This window comes from Euwallacea similis, chromosome 23, assembly GCF_039881205.1.
Source record: "Euwallacea similis isolate ESF13 chromosome 23, ESF131.1, whole genome shotgun sequence".
NCBI lineage: Eukaryota > Metazoa > Arthropoda > Insecta > Coleoptera > Curculionidae > Euwallacea > Euwallacea similis.
The window spans coordinates 1,092,863-1,117,007 of NC_089631.1; the positions used below are offsets into that span (position 1 = coordinate 1,092,863).

The window sequence follows — 24,145 nt, forward strand, 5'->3', positions numbered from 1 at the left end:
CTCTGTGGTCTTTGTCACTTGATATAATTTCGAAATGCGAATAATACGTAGCATTGCATCAGTGCTTATTTAACATATTTCTTTCGAAAGAAAAAACAAAATACCACACCCGTTTCTAAGATGCAGCAATTATCAGCTGAAATTTCGTGACGCCTTGCCTCGCCCGTCTGAAATCAAAAGAAAATCGAAACGCCTTTGTCATGTATCAGCACAATTATTCCCTCCCTCAATAAAGCTCCCCAGACACGAACACCTTAAAGTTCTAAATTTTTGTTCAGTTATTAATGAACCAGATGTTGTTTCCTGCACTTTGTTCTATAGATACTGCGGCATGAGATGCAGGGAATTCTACATATACAGGGAATCCATTTCTGGAGCGTAGCCATGAGAATCTCGGTAACCGATTTTGCTGTTGAGACTTGAATAGCCGATCTCAGTAGCAACTCAGAGATCTGGGAAGTACTGATCCTCCCTCCGTGTTGTGCAAGTTGGAATTTAAGTCCTTCATCTATTATAGCTCCTCAATCCCCTGCAGGGTCCATAAATTCTCTTTGGGGCATTTTGCCTTCTTACATACTATTTTCATCTCCACATACAGGGTGTTTGCTTCTAAAACTTTACCATGAGGATCTCAGGAAGATATAAGAGTAGTTAAATTAGAGGTTGAATTGTTGAAATGATTAACGAGGAAGTTGAGCTCAACAGCGAAGAACTGTCTACTGTGGCAAACTCTTGAATATCCATAGCAAGATCCATTAATATTAGAGCATTAAGAATTGGTGGCATAAGAACTGATCCAGGAACGGCGCTTCTGAGGGAAATTTTTGGGTCGAAGGATATAATTGGTCTTAAGTTTAAGTCTGGAATGAATTTCCCAGCTCTTATAAACTATAATTTCCCCAAAACCTCCATCTTCTTAGGTTACTAACTCATCTGGAATTAAAAAACTACTTCTTCGCTTTCCGCAATCAATTAGATCTAAATTGATATTTCGTTCTTTTTATTAACCTCGCTGATGGGCTACATTAAAAAGGGACTTCAGCTTAATTATTTTCTGAAAATGATGGCAGAAAGATGCCCCCGAGTTTGGGTCAAAACCTCCTGTGCAAACAATAATTATTCATTTATTAAATGTTTAATATATCCGTGAAAGCAGAATAAACTGAATTGGGGACGTGCCACTTAATGACTCTCACTCAGCTCCCTTGGGCTTGTTGACGACCTTTTACCAGAATTTCCGACTGTTTTCATTTCATAAAGCCTAATGTATGTTTAGAGTTGGCTTGATAATTTATTAATAAGAAAAACTTAAAGAAATAAAAATTTGGCGAAAATGGCTGTGTAGGAAAGCCAAATTTATTGCTGTAGATAGGGCTAAGCTTCAGAAAAACTGAAAGGGAAAAGCGGCCCTAATCTTGAGAATAAGCATCCTGATTACACCTTGATACCTACTTTGCTTTGATATTTCGCAATCACCAAAAAAAAAACTGCCAATAAGAGGAAAAATCAATACTTTCGACAGAATCTTGAATGGCATAATAGGGCAATGTAGATAAGTAGATTCAAATTTTGGTTTAATTAGGGCCAGGTTTTCAATGAGCTGTCAACTGTAACTGCAGGGAAAACTTCACATAAATACTGAGTGACATAGAAAAGAGAACACCTCGTAAAATTAGTTTTCTTTAAATAATGTTCGCCACTAGACTGAACCAAAATATAAACACATTGGTATGTTGTTGTCAGGTATGGTTCTAGAAAGTCCAGTCACAAAGAAAGAAAGATTCAGGAAGGCATCGAAGAACTACAGAACCTCAAGGCAGCCGCTTTAGACTTTTGGTGTCAAGAGACAGTTTCGTCTCGTCGAGGACGCTGGCAGACCAGGGATTCCTGGCCATAGACATATTAGGGAGATACGAACTATTGTGCTACCTCTTACAGTTCTCTATCCACAAAATCGATTACAGTGATGGAAATAATGGGTGCAATAGAACCTGAAATGGGATACTGTAGTCTTGAGTGCCAAATCCACGAATTGTCTGAGTATGCAGGATGGACGGAGAGGAGCGATGAGGTGAAAGAGAGTATATTCAATTCTCAATCCAGAAACGTATGCATCAGACTGTAAGGATAATGGTGTGGGGTGTTACAACTCATGATAGCAGGTCACCTTTGATTTTCGTGAGAGGCAAAATGACCGGTCAATGGTAGATCCAAGAAATCTTGAAGTTGCATCTTCTACCCTACCTCGTAACACTTCACAACTCCGTTTTTCAACAAAGTAACACACGACCACGTGTGACATGAGTTACTATGGAGTTCTTCCAACAAAATGAAACCGATTTGTTACCTTGGCCATCCCTAACACTAGATCTATCATCAATCGAACACGTCTGGGATATTGCAGGTAGAACGTTACGAAATTTACCCCGTATCCCTCAAACCCTAACAGTTTTCTATACTATATACAGAGTCTGGAATGAGATCCCTCAAGAGGACGTTGATCATCACAATAAATCAATGCTTAGACGTTTCCAGGAATACATAAGACAACGCGGAGGGCCATATTATTATTAAGTTTTCTATATAGACAAAAAACTTACCGTTGAGAGATTTTTGAAAATGTTCTTTTTCCAGCGCGAAAATTTTGGAATTTCACAATTTCGATAAAACAAGCAATTTATGAGACAAATCGAGCAAACAGGGCAATAACAATGTCTTTTCTTAAGCTTAAATATAAAAAACGCGGATTGCGACGTTGTTACGTTGCCTTGAGTTTCATATGTCCTCTTGAAAATATAAAACACAACTGAACGTGAAAATACGTATGTTTCGTCTACCGGTGAATTCCTCTTGATTTACGTATCATGAATATTACTAACTAAATAATATATTGATCCATGACATTAAATGAATTACTCATTTATTGAATTTTTGAAACAAATTAGGCTACATGTAATTTATTCTGGATATTACCCTGACACTTTACTAATTGAATGATAAATTTATAGCAAAGCGCATTATATGGCACTTCTCCAACAAGTTATTACGTCCAGGCTATAACTTCCGCTAAGTTCGAACCATAATTGCGCCTATAGGGACAGTTAAGGATCCAACAATTTTCGGAGGCAATTAGGCAACAAGGGAACTGGAACAAGCAGATGCCGATGAGTGCTTTGCATTATATAGGTGAATTTGGGTCAAATATTATTAGTTGAAACTATGGATATTTCAGCCTATCTGCGGACATTTTGAGGACCACATGAAAATTTAATCAAGTTCATCCGAGGATTCAAAAGTGGCAAAACACAATATGGTTGTTACCATTGTTCCAGCTAAGTATGCTCCATGAAAGTTTCACAAGCTCGATTCAATTAAGCGTAAAACTAATTCTAAACGTGCCCTCTGAGCTATATACACTCTGGTCTTTCGCGTTCATTAAAACTTTACATCTTGCGAAAGGTATTCAAACTAACGCCTTTGTGCCAGATACATCCCAAATGAGGAAGGGCTTTGGAAAACAGCCTCTTTTCAGAAAATTCATAAAAGGGCACACGTTGCGGTCTGTTTTTATTTCTCCCCACAAAGGAAAGGATGGAAAGGCACAAAGTATAAAATTAATAACGGGCCAGTTTTTCATGCGGGTCTAAGAAAGCATTAGGGCGCAATATTAATGAGGGCGATACTCGCTTATTATCAGGCGGTATGTCGTAGTCATCAAAATTGTAGGAATTTAGCATTTAATTGGGTTAAAATGCGCAGAGGCTTTAGAAAGCTATTTCATAATGCAAAATTGCCCCTTGAGCACTTAAGGGATTATGGGGATTATTTTTAGCACCAATTTAATTTGAACTTGTTTCGCTTTCATCGATTCTCAGAATATTGTAAACACACAATATATAGGATCGTCTGTTAAGCATTCATGCATTAACTTTTCACTCACAATATCACCATTTTTTTGCCCATGTGTTTATTAATTAATTAGACAAAAAAAATTGGACGGAACATTTTAATTTACAGGTTAAATCTAACATGAGCGTGTTAGAATGACAAGCCTGTTTCATAATTCATCATTCAAGAGGTTTCAAGATGGCTTTAGGTATTCCTAAAGAATCCTCAATATCTCCGGGTGAAAAAATATTGCTCTCTTGTGTCTGCCAATAAAACAGGACAATATCCTGCTTCAGGTCTGTCGTATTTCCTTTATGCCCTGTTTGCCTCCATTTAGGTGTTCTCATCTTGACCTATATTTTGATATTCTACCTATTTCAAGGAACAAATGTACTTAAAGGGAATGACAAACGCAAACGTAACCGCAGTAAATAGAGGAAGGATTTCGTTACGTCATAATGTTTATTTAATGTAAAAATATAGCGGGAGAAAGCGTGATGTGCGGGCTCTATAGCGCAGTATGTGACCACATATACAATAAGGAGACTCTTGTTGAGACTTTGCAAAGTATTAGTAGCAGATCTGTGTAAATGGTGATGGATCTTTTTAGAGATGAAGTGTTGATAAATGTGCTTATTACTTTAACTGAACCACTAGAACCACAAACTATTAAACATAAATTAAACAGAGACATGAAAAGACAACAACTTGAATCATAACATCCACGGTGACGTTTCATTTGGCACTCGTTTCCATGACAACCATAAGCCAAGCAATAACGACGATATTGTGGCCGACTCCTTCGTTAGCTGACTAGGTGAATAATGAGTCATATACGTGTCATTATTACTCAACAGTTTTAAAAAGAAGGTGAGAAAACGTACTTCACAGTCATTCATCACACCCAATAATGGTGTCTTCCTATTAAAGCCAGTGCGGCTCAAATTTAACTTGAATTTAAAACTCAAAGCCCTGAAGTAATCAACAAACTGCTGCTTTGTTTGCAATAACTCTTAAGGACGCAAAAGCGATAAGAAGAGCACGAAATGGCAAAAATTCTAATGGACGAAAATGGATATTCAGTTTCCTTGAGATAATGAAATCTTGTCTCAAACGACTGCATATAATTTCCAAGAATGTTAAACTAATGTTCTGAAGAGTTTTTGTAAGGCGAGTTTTATGGGTCACTATTAAGTTTTAGTTTCAATTTAACAGGAGTGTCAAGTGTTCCGATGGAACAGTTCCTTAATACACGAAGGTTATGAAATATTTTAATAAATCACCCGTTTCTAGCAGGGTCTGGACTATATTTTATTTGAAATGTGCTGCAGTTTTTTAAAATGCAACTTTTATTTGCGGCCCCGTCATAGTTCTTCGATTTTAACGATGCGTAAAAAAGATTTATTTCATATTAAAGTTATTAATAGGTATTTTCGCATCGATTGTACACTTCACTAACACTCTCTTCTATTTCTCGACACGAAGAGTTTTGCTAGGAAATTCGTCTTTATTTACATTATTTTTTTTATTTTTTATATAGGATATTTCATAATAGTATGTCAAAGCTTAGGGGGTGAATCTGTGAATGATTTTAAGAAAAAAGTTTATATGAACATGGGTCCGTTTTCGCTGCCTGTCTGAAATACAGAGCGATGGAAAAATTATTATTTGTTGTTATTGTTCCTAATAAGCCCGTTCCGACATTAAATATTTTTATGAAAATTAGAGAACGTAAGCTGGGTATAGAGACACATCTTTCAAGGGGAAAATAATGTTTTTAATTTCCCCAGTGGCGTCCTCGTTTATGTGCCCCTGAACATTTTCAACGAAAAATATTTTAAATATTTTTGTGAAAAAAAGCCTCTTCAATATTTTTCATAACGTTAACAGTTTTCATGGAAAAAATTTAAAAACATTATTTTCTAACTAATATTAAAACGACAAGACTAAATTAGATACGTTACGTTGCTTATAAAAGAACAATTAAGAAAGGCTTTAAAAAGGCCTGCGAGACTGCATGCCTCGGCTGTTTTTCGCATATTCTCACGTTGTCTTTGAAAATTTTCTGGTGAATTTTTTATCGTGGTAAACGAATAAATTATACGATTTCTCAGTTGCAAATAATTACGCTTTATTTTTTTTCCATGAGAAAGGTTACGTTATGAGATATAGCCAAGAAACTTTTTTTGCACAGAAATATGGAACATTCGAAAAACTATCTTTATTTAAAATACCAGTAGCATATCATATTTTTCGTTTAAAATTGAGATGCCACTAGTGAAATTAAAAACATTGTTTTTCCCTTAAAAGATATGTCTCTCCACCTATTTTACGCTCTCCAATTTTTATAAAAATATTTAATGCCAGAACGGCTTGACTAGAAAAAAACGACGAAAAAAATTTCTTTATTACCCGGTATTTTAGACAGGAATATAAAATGGACCCATATTCATATGAAATATTTTCCTTAAAATCGTCCACAAATTGAACTCCTGATTTTTTAATATACTAGCAATAAACACCCTGCATATTAAATTCTCTTAGTCCAATTTCTCTTGTTTCGTGAAAACTATTCCAATAAGTTAAAGTAATTTAAAACTTCCATTAAGAAACGCTGAACTCACTTGGCTTTTTGATAAAGCACAGGTATCTAGGAAGCTTCAGACCGGGACTCCCGCTATAGTGTTTGAGACATCTCGCAGAAGAGCTCAAAATATCGGATAGAGCTTCTCAAATTCCTAGGAAATAAGAGGAGACACCAGAAGGGTTCTGTTTGCCCTCTTTTAAGTGGGACTGAAAGGTATAATAATATTGTACTTCCCACAAGTGCACAAAAAGAAGCATTTTAAAGCTCTCCTGAATGGTGTAAAATGAGGAAGTTGGATTGACACTCATTTATATTTCCGAGATTTTTATATATAAAACGTTCAATGTAAAATCTTTCCTGAATTACGGGTTGCCGACAGACCATTTCGAAAATCCTTGCCCTTGGAGATGGGATTCCCAGTGGGGACCGATTCCCTTTTAGGACCTATATTCACCGATTTCCTAATTTTCAGAACTATCGTCCAAAGTAATAATAATAATAATAAATTAATCGATTTAATTGTGCTTTCTCGCAAATTTCGACACGTTTTGCCTGAAGGTCTTGCAAATTTAATACAAATTCCGTTAACCCGTTAAATTGGGCCTAGACTGGCATTATATTTGATACTTTAAAGTTCTGATTTAATTGAAAATTTATGCTTGAATAATTCACTTTTTAAAACAAGATGGTCGGCTGATGTTTGCTGGCAATCACTATTGCAATATTGAACTTAATTCCAATTAATGTGCATTTGTCTAACTTAACCAAAATTCAAACCCAATTAATTTAATCTTCACTTTAGTCATGTTCAAGGGTTGGTTCAAGATTTGAAGCACGACACGCTGTAGAAGAGGAAAAGTTGCGATGATGAAAAAAAATGTTTTTTAAAAAGTTGAGTTTTTTCCAATATCTCTAAAAGCGAAAGTTGAAAAATCAACCAAAATTTGAAAAAGAATTTTTCAAATTTTGAAACGACATAACTCCGAATTGCACAGCTTTGTCCCAATTTAATCGACATTATATCTTTTTCAGTTACCGAGATCTCTACGGATGAGCTCCATAAAGGGACACACTGTACAAGTACATAAAGCCCAAGTCCTTCCCCTTCTTCATCTTGTTACACCACCCACATTACATTCAATTTTCTTAAACTTTATGGACGTGAACAAGAAAGTTCTAGAAAAATTTCCATGTCTCGTGAAGAAGTTTAAAATGGCCACTTTTCTCAGGGCAGTTATATGGGTTCGCCGAAGTTTCTTCTGAATGCAAAAGAAATCCATTATTGCTTAGGATCACACTTGGATATTTCGGCCTAAATCTAACAAGCGTTTTTGCCAGAGCAAACGAATATTAATTAAACTGCAAGGGTCGTTTGTCTAATAAAAGCATAAATCTATAGTACTATTCATCTTTATAGTATTTAATCAGGGGTAATAGTCATTGGGTGTAAATTCCGCTGTGTGCCAAAGGTATTTCTCAAATGAACATTTAATTCCTACGTCCATATTTTACTGGGAAATTGCCGGTTGCTTATTTGCAAGCAAACGTCCTATTTCATTACACAAAACAAGGGATCGGTCTCAGTCACTAAATAAACCCTTTCGACAGATCGGGTAATAATTAGGCAAATCAGCTTCCAACTGGAAACACTAAACAGCTTTTCTTTAAAGGCTTTTAGGCTTGTTTTCGAATTATTCCATTGTCTAGTTTGCTGTTCTTGCAAATTGCAGAAAATATATACATCAGCTTCCTTGGAAAAACTGATGTAAAAAGACTCATCCAACCGGCAAATGCAAGCTCTGCTAGATATTTATTCAAATTCTGCTATTGTTAGAGCTTCCCAAACTGCCGACACATCTAGTCTAAATCAACATTATCAGGATACAGACTATCTTTCATGAAACAAAAAACGTATAACGGCAGCTATCTTTCGAAAATGTGAAAACTGAAAATATCCTTATGTTGATCCAGAAAGGCCATTTCCAGTGATTTTATGGCATAGACACATAGTAATCCAAGGGATCGTAAAGCAATTTGCATTAAATTGAATATTGGGCTGATGACGTGTTTATTATCGGGCACGTTTTTTACCGCTCAGTTTTTACGGTTATTAATTGACTTGTTTTGAAATACCTTCGGATGCTCAGTTACTGAATGATGAGTTTATCAAAATTTGTAGAAAAACAAGTTCATTGTCTTTGTCCACATAGGTAGACGTTAATTGAATTGATTCATTGGGGAAGTGAAGACACATTTCAAAGAAAACGATAATTTGTGTAGCCAATGAATGAATATTTTTTTGTATTTGCTAATGAGCTTTAGAGGTTATACAAAATGAGATTTTCTAGTGAGTTTCAATCATGTTTTTTTTTTCATTTTGCTGTTCGATAGAGGAATCAAAAGAAAATTAAATACACCAAGGTGCGCCCCATAGCTGTAATTTGTTTACTGGTTTTCATTACAAAAATTGCCACTATATCTGTGAAAATTAAGGAAAAAATTAATTTGCTTCTCAATACCTTCAGTACTTTTATGCAAGTCTGACAATACTGCCTACATGATACAGATCACTAATAAATGACGTCACGTATTTAATTAGTATCAAATCAAGTTTACAAAAGAAGGTTACAGTGTTGTCAGTTTGACACAGACACAGTAAGATCGGATATTTTTTAATTTTTAAATGAACCTTGAATGGCAAACCTATGAACCTTGAATGACAAAAAATACCCAAAATATACGTAAGCGGCAGAAAATGGGCACCTTCCCTCTTGACAATTTTCGGAAAAAGTTATGGACGTGCCATTTTTCAGTTTAATCGAGTGATATAGACCCTACATTGACCGTGGTTACCGCTATTGTGCCTTGAAAAGCCATTTCTTTCAAATCTCCATTTTCGGCACAAAAAATAACATAAAATTTACAACGTTTTCCGAAATATCTTCGTTTAAAGTATGAAAACTTATCTACATTCCATCCATACTGGTGTGTGAGGCGTTATTCTCAAATAGAATTTAAAAACACGGTAATCTTGACAATGGTGGATGTACGATTTTGAAATAAAAAGAAGAGCACTTATTTGTTTCTTATAACTAGAACACAATATTTTCCTAACTGGCATTTTTCCAAGTAGATTAAATGAAAAAGGATAGATTGTTGGATAACAATGTTAGATAACATATTTGCTATACAATTTTTTTCGTAAGTCTTAATTTATTACCTACCCCACTAACCTGAATACGAGCCACTGAACTTTCACACTCAGTTCGGAAATTACAGCCCTACGATCACTTTCAACTTGGCTCAGAGATCTTCAATGCAACGCGTCTACGAATGTTCAATTGCTTTCAACCAACATGGTGTTCCAGAGCTATCTTCGTCAAGAATTTGCAAAATATTGCCGTTTAAGTATGCAAATGTGATACATCGTTTTAAAGGAAACTTAATCGTCTTTCAGCGCATTTTCTAATATACAAGGTGTTCTATTTAAAAAATACACTTTTGGCAGGTTTATCGTCCAACTGTAAACACATAATTGTTAGACACAATACTGCATTAAAAAACGTAAAAAACTGACCATTTTGTTGCACCTTGAACTTATCACACTAATGAACTATGGAAGAGGAAGAACAATGAAGACATTTCATTAAAGCATTTTACAAAGACAGCCATAAAGGTAATACAATATTGTCCAACTTCAATCCACCTCCGTAATGAATTTAAACTCAAAACTGATTTGCAGTTTTCTTGATTTAGATTTTACAGTTTTAAAGTTCTAAAAACGCTTCCCCATGGCCTCGGAAATTATTACTTAATTTTATCGATTTGCGGAAAGTTTAAGAAACTTTATTTTATTTGTCTTATAATAGGTGCCTTTCAGTATTTGCCTTAACTGTGATTAATTGAGCCAAATCTCAATGCACTGAGCTGGTCAAGTAAGTCGAGGTAATATAAAATCTGTGATTCCGGATCGAATTAAAACGTGGGTTTCCTGAATGGACACAATATCCTTGAGATGTGATTAATTTTAGCCAAAAAGTTTGACGAATTTATTACTTAAAACTGCACCAATAATACTTACTAAGTGCACGTGTACAAACAAGCCAACATGCATAGGAGTGTAACCATTTTATAATGCAAACCTTATGTTTACGTGGCCTCTGCTGTGTTAGTGTAACAAAAATGTGATTCCCATTTTTTAACAGATATTTAATAAAATAGAAGCCAAATTTAAGGCAGTTTTACGAGGGAAGTGTGGAATATTTATAGGTTATTCAACTGTAAAAATAAATCGCACTTTTTTTGGGAATTTACTTACGTAGTGCAAATCCGCTATTCGAAAAGGAAACCTCAGCTGATTTACACGTCCATTATATGTTCAGTCTTAAGTGGCAGTAAAACATGACGTATTTCATTACTCCATGTAAATTATAGCGATCTAAAATAGCGTGGAACCTTGAGGATGTTAATAACATCCCTGATAAGGCAGAATAAGTAATAACAATAATTTTGAAGTTCTCTTATGACCGTAATATACTAATTTAAATGTTGGGTTAATTTGCATTTGGCAAGCTATGTATAGTGTGAGTTCTCGTTTAAGATGGATGATGACCTCCAGTGCATTGTAAATTATCAATATTTTCATGGGTGGGACTTTTACTTTCAAAGGACGTTGAACAGTTGGAAAAATTGTCTCCCGTAAAAGCTACATAGTGACGTTTTTAAATATATCGGTTTAATGCTATAAAGGTTTACATTATTGTGATACGAACACAATTTATGTGCAATAACAATGTGGGCAATCTCAGTCCTCTGATTCATGCAAATTTAGGTCATAAAGTGAATCTTATTCAGGATCATTCACTACAAAGTGTCTGATAATGACTGCCAAAAATGTGGATATTGATTATCGTTATCTCAAATTACTCAAAAATAAATTGATGTTATTGACAGTTTAACACTGTTTCAGTAATTTTTAAAAAAAATTTTATAAGCTGATGTTAGTAGTATAGCGATAATATATCTATTTTCTTATGAGCTTTTATCAGATCATTTTATCCTATTCTCTTTCGGATATTTAAAAAGTAAAATAAATCACCAAAAACTTGACCTTGTTAGAACTTTTACAGAAATACACTTGAAATCCAGGTTAACGTGGCAACGTCGTTATCCGCCTCTAAATTAAAGTTTGAGGGAAAACATCTTTATTGCGCTCATTGCTCGGTTTGTCTCGTAGATAAGTCATTTTCTAGAAATTGTGCATAAACATCCTTGGAACACAACACTTTTTATCTTTTGCAATGGTCGAGAAGGAAAATTCCGACATTTTCAAAGTGGTAAACTGCATATCTCAACCAACTTAAACTCTATTCAGGGCAAAAAGCCTTTCAGGTGTAGTTTTAGAAATTTTCATTTGAAGGACCATTGACATGTATAAACATAATCAAAAGTACTCTTAACTAGCGAATCATGCAGTTTTTTTCATGATAAACTTTTAACTTTGCCTCCATTTCCGCTTTAATTCTTATAATTCGTGAACTTTTTGGACCCACCGGCCAAGATCCCTTTCGACTATATTAAAACGAATTAAAATTCCGGAAACCCAAGAAAATTAATGAAGAATATTCCGATCATGTTTGCAAAGACGCCATTTTCTTGCAGTTTTACACAAACGAACATTTTCAAAAGCCCCTTACAGTATTTTTTGTTTATGATGGCTACTAGTCTACTACAACCTTCAGCAAAATCTAAAATTATGCGATTGATTCTGTAACTTGTAAGTGTTCCTAATCAAATACAAAAATTGATATCTACCTGAGGATCGAAGCCGGCTTCTTCCATACGACTCCACTCCTTTACATCACAATGGGACCCCTCAGGAATCAGCCTGCACTTACATCAACTTCCACTAGTTTTACCAAAAACGGACCCAATGCCACTTATAAGTCTTATTGCCTTAAATTATTCGAAAATAAATTATTTGAAATTTAAATTGCACTAAATAATTAATTAACTTTAACCTATAAACTGTCAATCCAGGCGCCAATGGCGTGAAATCATTTGACGGCCTTAATTGTTTGATGCTCAATTGTTTAAGTATGTGCGAAGACGTGTAACAACTAGAGTGAATTATTACAACTTTCAGGCGATTTCTGCCTGAAAATTACCCAGAAACTTCAAAAAAGGTAAATTCCAAACGTTCTTTAGTCACTTAAGACCAACGCGCTATTAAAGCTTCTTTTGTAAGCCTATTTTGCCAAGCTCAAGCCTATTACATTGCTTGTTATAGAGGAGATTGTGCTTTGCAAGAAGAGCAGATTTGCAGTAAGTATCTCTGCCCTGAATTAATAGGAAATTAGTTGGTCTTGGGATATCTTAGATCGCAAAATATAGAACGCTCACAAAGCAGTACTCTTTATAACTCCATAAAATGCTTTAATAAACCCTTAAAAACCTATAAGTATGACTACGCAGGTTTAATATACATATTTGGGACTGTTCATATGAAGCATATGGGTAGACAACCCCCAATACACAGAAGTATTGGTGTTAGCCAAATTAGAGCATTCCGAACTTGGCGTTCCTGGATATTCTAAAAAATAATAATTGAAACATTCGATTTAATTAAGTCTAAAAATACATCAAAACACTCTCTTCAACCTTGATTATGCCATTACCTGAACTAATAATTATTAAAAAAGCGCTCAAACTAGGACAATGTATGTCATGAAAACAATACTGTTTGTTACGACGCACGTTTGTTCCAACCCAACAGATAAAGATATTAATTTTTCCTATACTTGATTGACGCCATATCAATTTATTGCGTACACGTGTCTATTCTTCCGCTCCGTAAATTCGTTTGAAAGGATTTTATGGATGTACGAGGAAATGCTAATGCTTCAGCTTTGGCAAATGAAACAACGGGCCATTTAGTGACCGCAAACGCATTTCGCAAGAACAATTATTGCTACTTTCAGTTAACTGAAAAGTTGCGTTAGAAGCAATCGAGCAAAAGTGGCTTGATCCATTTAAATCCGAAGTGGTCATGTAAGCTGCATCTGAAGGGAAGAAATGTGGTAGAAAGAACTATGTATAACTTGAAGCTGATTATTCCCGTTAATCTCGTTAACAAATTGTTTAAAAAAGGATTATAAACACTACGTCTCATTGCTACATTTTATATTTCAATTCCCAGTTTGTATGTTTTGGAAACAAACACATCTCCTCAACATCGATGTTTGGATGGTTTGCGTTGGTAATTGCTTTGGCCTGGAACTTACTCGTACATTTCACACGGGCTTAAATTATAGCATTTACGATATGCATTTTGTTTGTGGATTACAAATTGATTACAATGCCATTTGGATCTACCCGTGCTCCAAAAAAAGGAATGTTTACTAGCGCAGTTACGTTCAAAATCCTAAGTGATTTTTTCGTATTGGAGATAGCTTGGGGTAATGTTTACTTTAGCTATTCCTGCGTATTTATTTATTTCGCAGCCTTGGAAATTAATCATATTGCAAATTCAATGTCCAAAGTTTAGCCAGTTGTTTACATACGTGGAGCAAAACCCAGATTGGTGTAGAACGACGGATGAGGCATTAATATTAATGGCCATCAATTCAAATTTTAGCCCGACACACAATTGTTTTGAACATTACCCGTAAATCTAATTATTTATAGATTTTCCGGGCTTCAAAAACACTCCTACGTGGAGTTTGCATCACCTGCCACAAAACAGACACCCTGTGTGAAACACGACTTTAATCTTTCTTTCGCGCTTATGAGCCTTCGAAGTTACGATCAACTTCGGTCAATATTTGAGAGAAAAATTGGCTGTTCTTTAGGAAGTTTCAATACTTCCAGAGTAAATACTCCCCGGAACTTGAATTATTCAGGGATGAAAAGTGCTGTTCTTCGTCGTAGTAGAAAAGTTTTGCTGTTGAAAAGCTAATATGCGGACTATTGTTTAGTTTACCAGGAAATTAAACTATAACGCGCAGATTAAATTTTATTTGTTTTGCTTAAAAGCAACTAAGGAAAATATGTCAATAACCGTAAAATTAACTTTCCAGATTGCCGACTTCCGGAATCTGAAAACCCAATCTGGCTAGAAGGATGCTTTACGTAAAATCGATTTTTGCATTAGAAACAGATGACCTGCTTTAAATGGAAGACTCGTCCTCACTTCGGACAGGTCGGAATTTGATTAAATACTTAGAACTACAATAGGCTGAATCACGAAAGCCGATTGAGATAAATTCCCCAGAGAAAATTATTCATGTTTATTTCTAAAGAACTTCGCTTGCGAGGTGTGAATACAAACTATTGCCAATAAAACCAGCAGCGTTTTCTGACTAGAGAAGCGCTATATACATTCCCAATTCATAATATCCCAATATTGAAATTCTAAAAAAAATTCGTGGGGTTTCATTGCTGAGAGAGATCCTTATATGGGAGGTCATCTGAAACTAAAAATTAGATTTATGGAAACCCAGTTCTCCGCGAAGTGGGAGTGCAGGAATGCGTACAACTTCACGCATTTATCTGCTTTGAACCAAAACAAAATCTTTGTTGTATTGGGGAGTAAATCAAACTTTACAATATAGCGCACGTGCCTGACCCTGGGAGCAAAATAGATTCCCTAAACGAGATAAGATTCCACTTCTTCGTGGTAAGCTCTTGCTCTAAAGCGTAAATTCTACATTCCATGCAAGACTTGCACTTCAACATTGAAACCAATTTTGAGAGAACCTTTTTGAATATTCAGAAACTCTGAAATAGAATGCTTTTTCATTATTCCTTTGTTGGTGTAGGATGAGGAACAGGATTATTGCCAAGGAGGCGCACCCCTTTGGAGAGCATGGCGATACTTTCAAATGCAACAGTTTTAGTTATTTCAGTGATTATATTGCTTTTTTGCCACGAAATAACGTGGCACTTTTAATCTTAAAAGATACTAAAATCCAAGCTGAAAGTTCAAAGAAATTTAGGAAATTTGAACCTCAAAGGGATGACACTGATAATTTTCTGGTCATTAAATGCTTGTGTTTGCACCCTTCTGGTACAAAATGGAAATTCCATCTTTCAATTTTAAGAAAGTTTTGGGAACGTTTTGCAGGTCATTATTAAGGGACTAAAATTAAATGGAAATTTTAAAGAAACTTAGAAATTTTTAACCTCTAAAGGGATAAAACTGATAACATTATCATTAAATACCCGTACCTGTATCCTTTTCAGAGACAAAGTAAACGTTATACCCGTCAATTTTAAGGAAGTTCTACGCTTGATTTGTAAGTCATTATAGAGGGATTAAATTAAGTTGAAATTTCCAAAAAAAATAAGAAATTTTAACCCGCAAAGGGACAAAACTGACATACTGAACAAAGTCATTAAATGTCCATGTCTGTACCCTTTTTTGAAACCCAATCCTTGGATAATTCCTAAAGGAGTTCTGGGCATAATTGCAAGCCATTATTGAGAGACTAAAGTCTAACTGAAAATTTGAGGAAATTTAAACATTTTTATCTTGCATAGAGACAAAACTAGATGGCAATTTTCCGGCCATTAAATCTAAATCTCCCTTTATGGGAGCTCAGCCATTACAATAGCAGCATCTTTCTGGCAAAATTCAACCAAATTTGAAAATTTGTGACCTCCATTTCCTATAATGAGCTCTAATAAGTCAACATATTCGCTTAAGAAACTTGTGGGCATCGACTAAATTCAAACCTTCAAATCAATACCCAGAAGCATGCCGTAGAACATTTCTAAGTTTCCAGAAATTTAATAACAGCCTATAGACATTTCATCACCAACTTGACTTGATATATTGGATGACTTCATGTATTATACAGTTCACTAATCATTGGTAAAACAAGTTAATTTTGAAAAAATAAATTCTAGATATAATCGGGAAATGAAATGAAAATATTTGTTTTAAGACCGTTGAAGTATGCACTTACAATATTGAATGAGTGCAACAAATGAATATTGTGCAATATACCGTATGTTTCAAATTGATTCTACGTATATGGGGATCTCAGTTATTATAAGAGGTACAGAGGCAGTTAAATGGGGAATGTTTTTGATTAAATGGAGAAAATTTTATGAGAAACTCATACCTGGTTTAAACATTGCTTTGTGTTTTCTAGAAAAATTGAAACAGTGAAACATTGCGTTCTTGTCTTTGCCCTATAGAGTAAAAGTGACATGAGCACCACAATTTTCACTTTGATCAAAAAAGCAGAAAAAGGTTTTGCTGATACCCACTTTTACTCACTAAATGATAGTTATGTGACACTCACTTTAACTCACTAAATGCTAGCGTGACAACACGTACTTTCACTTACTACATGTCAACAGCACTAGCGAGGTATGTCATAATTCTTTGAAACCAAAAAACACTTGTTTATCCACATTATTAGTTTATTTCATATTAGAAATATCTTGCACATATGCACGTCGCCGCGCTAACAGTTGACTAAACCATCTAAATATCTTTCGAAACATACAAGAGACTTTAAAATCCGCTTTCGAAACATAAAGGTACAGTTGACAGGTCGTACCCTAAAGGATGATCGATAAGCGACACGTAATCATACATATACATATTTGAATTTTAATTATTTCTGTCTATTGAAGATTTGGCGAGCACCTTTTTTGAACCTTTTACTAGTGACGAATATTTTAATGATACTGATTAAACAATAATTGAGGTGTCCAGATTAAAGAAAAAAAGAAGTCCAAGTCGTAACAAATAAATTCCTTTTATAATAATTAAATTTTTCTTAAACATTGTGAAACCAGTTAGGAATTTTAAATTTTCGAACACAGTTGACAAATTTACATTGTCGGTATAGGCCTATGTCCATTGTTTGAAGCGACTGTTCAAAGTTAATATTACAAAACTTTTTATCCCATATATCACAGGTGTATGAGTTTATAAATGAAGTCAAGGCGAATTTGAAGCTAAAAGCTTATTAGAGCACTTTTTAGTTAAAGTGCCACGACATATCAAAAATAATTCTATCGTCATTTATTTCCGCGTTCTGAATGGTAACTTTGGATGTTCTTATGAACCTCATTTTGAATTTTTGCCTTTTCACAGAGTATTTAAAAAACCTTTTTAACGATGTACTTGTGACACCTTTATCTCGTTCTTAAAGCGTAAAATGAAGCTTTTTGAATTTTTCCAAAGTAGACTTTAGAAGGTTTCGTCGCCATCATGCAAAACAAAAGACTACTTTAGCTAGCAAAACTAATCTGCAAGTGAAATTTCTATGCAAAGTCGCTCTATCTCTAAGTGGATGGATTGTTGTAAATTGTAAATAAATAATTGGTTCTATATGAACAATCCATAATTCAGCAAGTTCGCTCTAAACCGTATTTCATGTGCTTGATCCCGCTAGGAAAACGGCTGGGCGTACGCTGCGGCTGCTGCAGTTGAGTTTCTATTTATTTAATTTGAAATAGAGTTTCATGATGTCCACTTTGTCTTCGTTTGAATAATTTGCTGCTGTTCCAATACAACGATTTAACACGGAAATTTCACTTGCAAATTAACTTTGACACTTACTTCAAGCAGTGAGTATCTTTTGTTATGCCCAGTGAGGAGAAAGCTTTCCAAATCCTACTGCGACCTAATCTCATGATGGTGTCCATAAAATTTTACCACACAGAACTCGAAAATAAATAAAAATGGAATTATTTTGACTATGTCATGGCACTTTAGGTAAAAAAAGGTTTCATTTGTGTTCATTTTTCCAGAAAACAATAAAACGTAAAGGAATTTTTACATGATGTGTTAGTTTCTCATTGAATTCTCTAAACTTCCTCCATTCCTTTCATCTTTTCGCACATTTTTCGGATCTTCTGACTTTTTTACATTACTCTTAATTATTACTTTTTTATAGAGAACAGCATTAATTCCTTTCACCACCTAAACACATCTTCTTACCTATTTAAATCATAATTTCAAAGCAAAAATAAAGTAACGCATAATTTCAGACCTAATTGCGACAAAAACAACATCTCAATTACTCTACATTAATTTAAATTTATTTCTGCGCAAAATTTTCCTTGTCGAAAACCATTTAGAATTATTTTCATTTCACTCTTCTACCTGCAGGCAATTTTCACTTAAATTCATTTATTTTTCACAGTATGAGTAGAAGCATCATCAGGATTTTAACAAGCACTTGTTTCTGCAACAACTGAAAAATTTGTTATTCTCTAGGAAAATGGGTTTTTAAAGAATACGTATACGCACTTAGGCGTTTTATTATTGTAGTTTTAGGCATGACTGTTTTGTTTTTGTAAATGAATCGTGTGAATATTGTTTTTGGGGCATTTCGAGGTAAATATGCACAAATAACATAACTCAAAAAGAAAGAAAACTTGCTGAGAAAGGTCATTGATCTCAAAGGTTTGAGCTTCGATGAATTAATAATAGAGTTTTCCCCCCGCGGATTATGATAAAACAAAGTGCGAAAATTCCTTTGCCAAAGCAAATGGCAAAAAAAGCGATATTTTCCACTGTATCCTTCGAGATAAGAAAGAATAATGCGGATAGGAGCTAAAAGGTCCTGAAAGGGCGAAAGAAAGTACATATACATATTACGTGTCTTCGAAAGCAAGGTTGGCCATCTAATAAAATCAACGTTAATCTTATAAAGTGGGGCCGCTGGATAATCCTTTGCACTAGCTGTTTGCCTTATCTTCTGCTAGAATGGATGGACACAGATATTCAGAAAAATTCCTCAAATCAAGACCACCGAAGAAGAGCCATTAACTTCTGGCGAATTTATCATGCTTCATGGAACAGATAAAGTAGGATTAGTCACAAGAGTCCTTCCTGCCACGTTTGCGTGAATTTTCCAGCAATCAGATTCAATTCTTTCAGCATATTCCGACGAATTCCACCCGTCGCGACAAATGGATACATGTGAAATTTGTTTTGCTCGTATACACGATAGCGCCCATTTGAGTTGGTTGAACCTTGTGTAACTTCGCTATAAAGTTATAGGGATGAAAGAGGATGCTGAGGGAAGAAAAGCTAAAGTGCCACAACACGAAGTGACATTAAAGTAGAATTGAGCTGAAGAGATAATAAATTCTCTCAGTTTGCCTAGACTTAACCATTAAAATTTCAGCCCCGTGATATAATTTTTATCAGGAGATTCTATAGACAAAGGCATCTCAATTTTATTAAACTGGATATAGCTATACGCGTGGAGTTCTCTGGATTAAATTCTACTTAAAGCCTTCCTGCAACGAATCGACGGTTTTTCAAACCTCTTAAATCCACATCGCTACTAATCGCCTTAGATGATTTATTGTGTTAAATTTGCCTCGTGGTTCCTATTACTCGAAAAGATATTTCACATTCTTTTGGCCTTTCATCAATCACTTCACCGTGCTGAAAGTAGCGCCATATTTCACTATGATATTACACTTACCGTCATATTTTTCAATATCCGATAAAGCCTTAGTGTACATAAAAATTGCCGACTGCAGATGCGTGTTTCATAAACTGCTTACGTAGCATTAATGACTGAAAAATATTATAGACTTACATGCAATGGCCGGTGAAATTTGAATAATGTCCGCGGATACAAAAAGAGGATAACTCCATAAATTCTAGCAGCGATAACACCAATAAGCCGCTTTTCAAGCAAATTTGTCCTTCCCAGTCAAAGCATCTTACTGATAAACTTTAGACTCTACGGGTTGGCTAAAGAGAGCAAATGAGTTTCTCTGATTTTATAGAGTGTGTACACTAGAATTTTGAGGGAACGAAACTGGTTCCAGCCATGCAAAATGAACTTGAGGCGACGATGAACTGAAACAAGGTTTTGCCTTGGGCGAAACACTCAACACTGTTCAACTTTGAAAGAATATTGAAACTGATCCTATACATAAACAAGATGAGTTTGTGCAACCTCAAATAGAAGTCAGGAGGAAAAGCCAGTGCAGTGGATTGATGGCCATTTTCGGTAAGAGAAGCTCAGGCATATTCCGGGGAAAATAATACAACAAATAATACGTAGCGTGAGGAAAATTTTCCAGAATTAAAAATTCTTAATTATTTCTGGAAAAGTCTCTCCAACATGGCTCTGAAGGACAAGAGAACTCACAATTTGCGGTTACACTTCAAAGCCACCGAACAGCCACTTGGACGTGAAGTTTTCTCCTAATGCAACGAAATTTGGAAGATTTAATTAATTTTGTACGCTTCCAGGGTTTTGTGGAAACTTGTCTCTCACAAAATTTCTATATCAGCGGGCGGTTTTATACGTTTGATTTTCGACTAAAATACGTTTTAAACCCAACTTTTTACCCATAATAATAAAACGCGATACCGTTTTAGGTATCCCATCAACGGTACATCCGTCTTCAAATTCAGTGAGGGCATATAAAAATAGACCAATTCAATTCGCATAAAAGAATATGTGTGATTCCAGAACACATAAATTGGAAAGCCGACTTCCTTTCCGCAGTTTCGAAATAAACAATTTATGATATGGAGAACAGAATCTTATTTGCGGATTTGGAATGAGTAACAATGTAGCTATCTACGTGAATCAGTTTGATTTATTCGGTCGTGAAATTGGTGGTGCTGAAAATAATGCCGTTAAATTAGTACATAGAAATGTATTTTTGTGCCTAATCAAAATTTACGGTTATAACTTAATATTAGGTGTAACAGACGGAAAGTCTTGGTTTCCCCTATTGCAGACCCCTTTCGTTCCCCAATCAATGCTTTTTCGCTCCACATGGGCCCTCTTTCTCTCCGTAAACTCGTCCCTCTGGCTCTGCCCTTTTTATGAAGGAGAATATCCTACCGTTTCCTATTCAAAATTTAGAAATTCCTCTCGGAGGAAAAGGGCAGTTTCGAGAATCCTGTGTTTAAGAAGTACCCACACAGTAAAACTAGATTTGAATTAATCGTTAAATATTTAGCTTTCTGAGGATCACATATCTGCAAGATGATATATTTCTTTGGATTGGCAAAGTCAATTTCCTCGTTAAAGTTTTACATCCATTTTATTAACTTGAGGATACCGAATTCTCATGTTAAATAAGTTTAATTTAGTTTAATTCAAGTCAGCCCCGATTCCTCAAGTCAGATTTTAAAAAACCTTTTGACGCGTTTATCCTGGTCACTTCAGGTAATATAAAAGAGATGTAAATTCCAATTGCGCAAGGTAGGTCATATTGGACAAAATTTGAATCATTGACCCCAGGCCGAGTTAGGTCAGTTAGAGAGTGTCTACCATGGCTCTTCAACGCGTCATGTATATTTCCGGTGTCTGTTATTGAGTATTTCTCCATGTTGGAACCGTATTGGATGTGTTAATTAAATATTTATCTAGACAGGCATTTTTATGCAAGGTTATTGAATGGGTGATACAAAAAATGGTTTAGATTAGATTCTTCATAAGTGGGCCTGAAATAGCTCTTGTACCGCGGCATAGAAGTTATACTACGCCTCAATATCTATTAGTCTGATAGATCAGTGACGAAGGCAATATTTTATAGATTAGTTCTAATAAGTGGCTTAAGAACCAAGTTATTAATATGTTGTTAACTTTAACTGCGTCCAATTTCCACATTTGAAATATTCGGTATTGGTCGAGTCCTTAATTAAATATCTATCACAACTAGCTTGATGTTAAAGCTAACAAGGCATTAATAATTTGGCCCTATTATCAATTTCGAGGTTTATCAGACAAATAAATTTGTTTCTATTTAATTTGAGGAATTTATAGTCAATACATTAATCTGATGTGTTATTTGAGAGATTGATGGATTACTCTGTGGTATTGTTTTCCTGCACTATTATAGATCGATAGACATGCGTAAGGGCCCTTTTTGATTAAATATACGTCAAAATAGTTCATTGTAAATCGATTATAAACAATTAATGACAGCGAAACCGACGACAGTCTAACAACATTTAGGGTGATTGTTTAATTAGATTCGGCCAATGCGTAGAAGATGTTTATTGCTTTTTAGTTTTAATTGCTAATTTTCAAGTAAACCATCGTACTTCAACCTTCACTAGTCCTACAGACGCACAGCTCATGTAGCATCAAGATAATTTAAATCATAAGTAAACAAAGTACACTGTCGCGTAATTCTTACGTTTGAGGACCTTAAAAGTCTACTTACCTATCAAAAGTTTGGAAACACTGAACGCTTCGACACATCCAGAGAAATTTCTCCGCTCTCAACACCACGCAGCCCTCCAACTGCATTCGCATTTGCTAATTTCTCTTTAAGTTTTCAATTAAAAAATTAATCACTTAACAAAAACATTTACCATTCCATTCATAAACTTGAAATCGCGTGTTTAGCGTCAGTTTCTGAGTGTGAAGCACCACACTTCCCGCGTTTGTCGTTGAAATTGCGCGATTGAACCTGGAACAGCGACCGCATGTTTCGCAACATTTTCCCTAAAGTTTTACGCATGGCCGTTATGGATAATATTCCAGCAGGTTGGTGAGAAAAAAAAATCCAATTTAGTATTTTACCTGTTCCAGGTCCAGTCATTTGGTTGATGACTGAGAACAAATAATATCTATAACTGGCAGTTACTTGGGAGGTAATTTACCACCGCGAGTTGGAGATTTCAAGTAACAGTTTTGAATATGGTTTTTATGAGTCGTGGGAACGCAATATAGGCAACAAAAGCAGCAAATGAGGTTTGGCGAGTCATAACATACCAAACACTTGATCTTATGAAAATAATCTATGAAAATTTATTTTACCTCATCGTGACGATAAGGCATAAAAGCGCCTGCACATTCACTTCAATATTCTTACCACGAATATGTGCGCACCTACGCACATCCCATGCGACCGTATGACGTAGGAATGACTTCCTATATAGACTTCAGGGTTGTTCAAATTCGTTGCTCATCAGTGAGATCTGAAAAGCTGTAAGAGATAGAAAGTCACTTGCGCATTTTTTGCCGAGTAAAACCGTGCTTTAAAATTCAGGTATTCTTATTGGTTCCGGAAATAATCGAGAAAAACCAATATTGTCTTAAATGGTTTTCTCTTTTTTTATTCAAAAATTGATTGAAAATAATTGTCACTTCTTCTTTGACACTTTTCGTTCTCTACCTGACACTGTCATCGGATTTTTGATGCAGCGTTTCGGATTTTCGGAACCATCATTAATTTAATTTTTTTTAATACGAACCGATCTTTTATTTACATTTTTGAAAAGTCCTTAATTTTCTAAACAAACCGCAGTTTCATGCCGTGTGTTAACCCTTTCACTTCGCGAACTGGATATTTACGTAAAATCATTTCATGACCGTATTACGGAAACCGAATTAATACGCGCGACCCTTTTAGGCATTAACTGCGACGCCTGGTCAAATACGATATTTTTTTATATATTCTGTGTTGCCTATATGTGATGTTGAATTTTATTTTGCAACGATTACAACGTTTTGAAAACCTTAGCCTGTAGGAACCATACAGATCCGGAATTTTTTATCAGGTGCGCATTTCCATTTTTAATTTATTTTAATATTGCATTTTGAATCATCTTTTTTCTCAAACAACTTTATCAATTTTAGAAAATAATGCATTTTGAATGCCCTTTAATATGAGGTACATATCGAAGTAAACTGTAATTTTAGATTCTGA

The 24,145-nt window shown here is 35.0% G+C and overlaps 1 protein-coding gene across 1 annotated transcript in view; it reads right to left on the reverse strand.

Moving 5' to 3' along the window:
* Window positions 1-22,884, reverse strand: part of LOC136416430 (G-protein coupled receptor dmsr-1-like) — a 77,026-nt gene extending 54,142 nt beyond the window's left edge. The window contains exon 1 of the mRNA XM_066401593.1: window positions 22,655-22,884. The gene's annotated coding sequence lies outside the window, so the exon portion shown is untranslated. The remainder of the gene's footprint in view (window positions 1-22,654) is intronic.
* Between the last annotated feature and the right edge of the window lie 1,261 nt (window positions 22,885-24,145).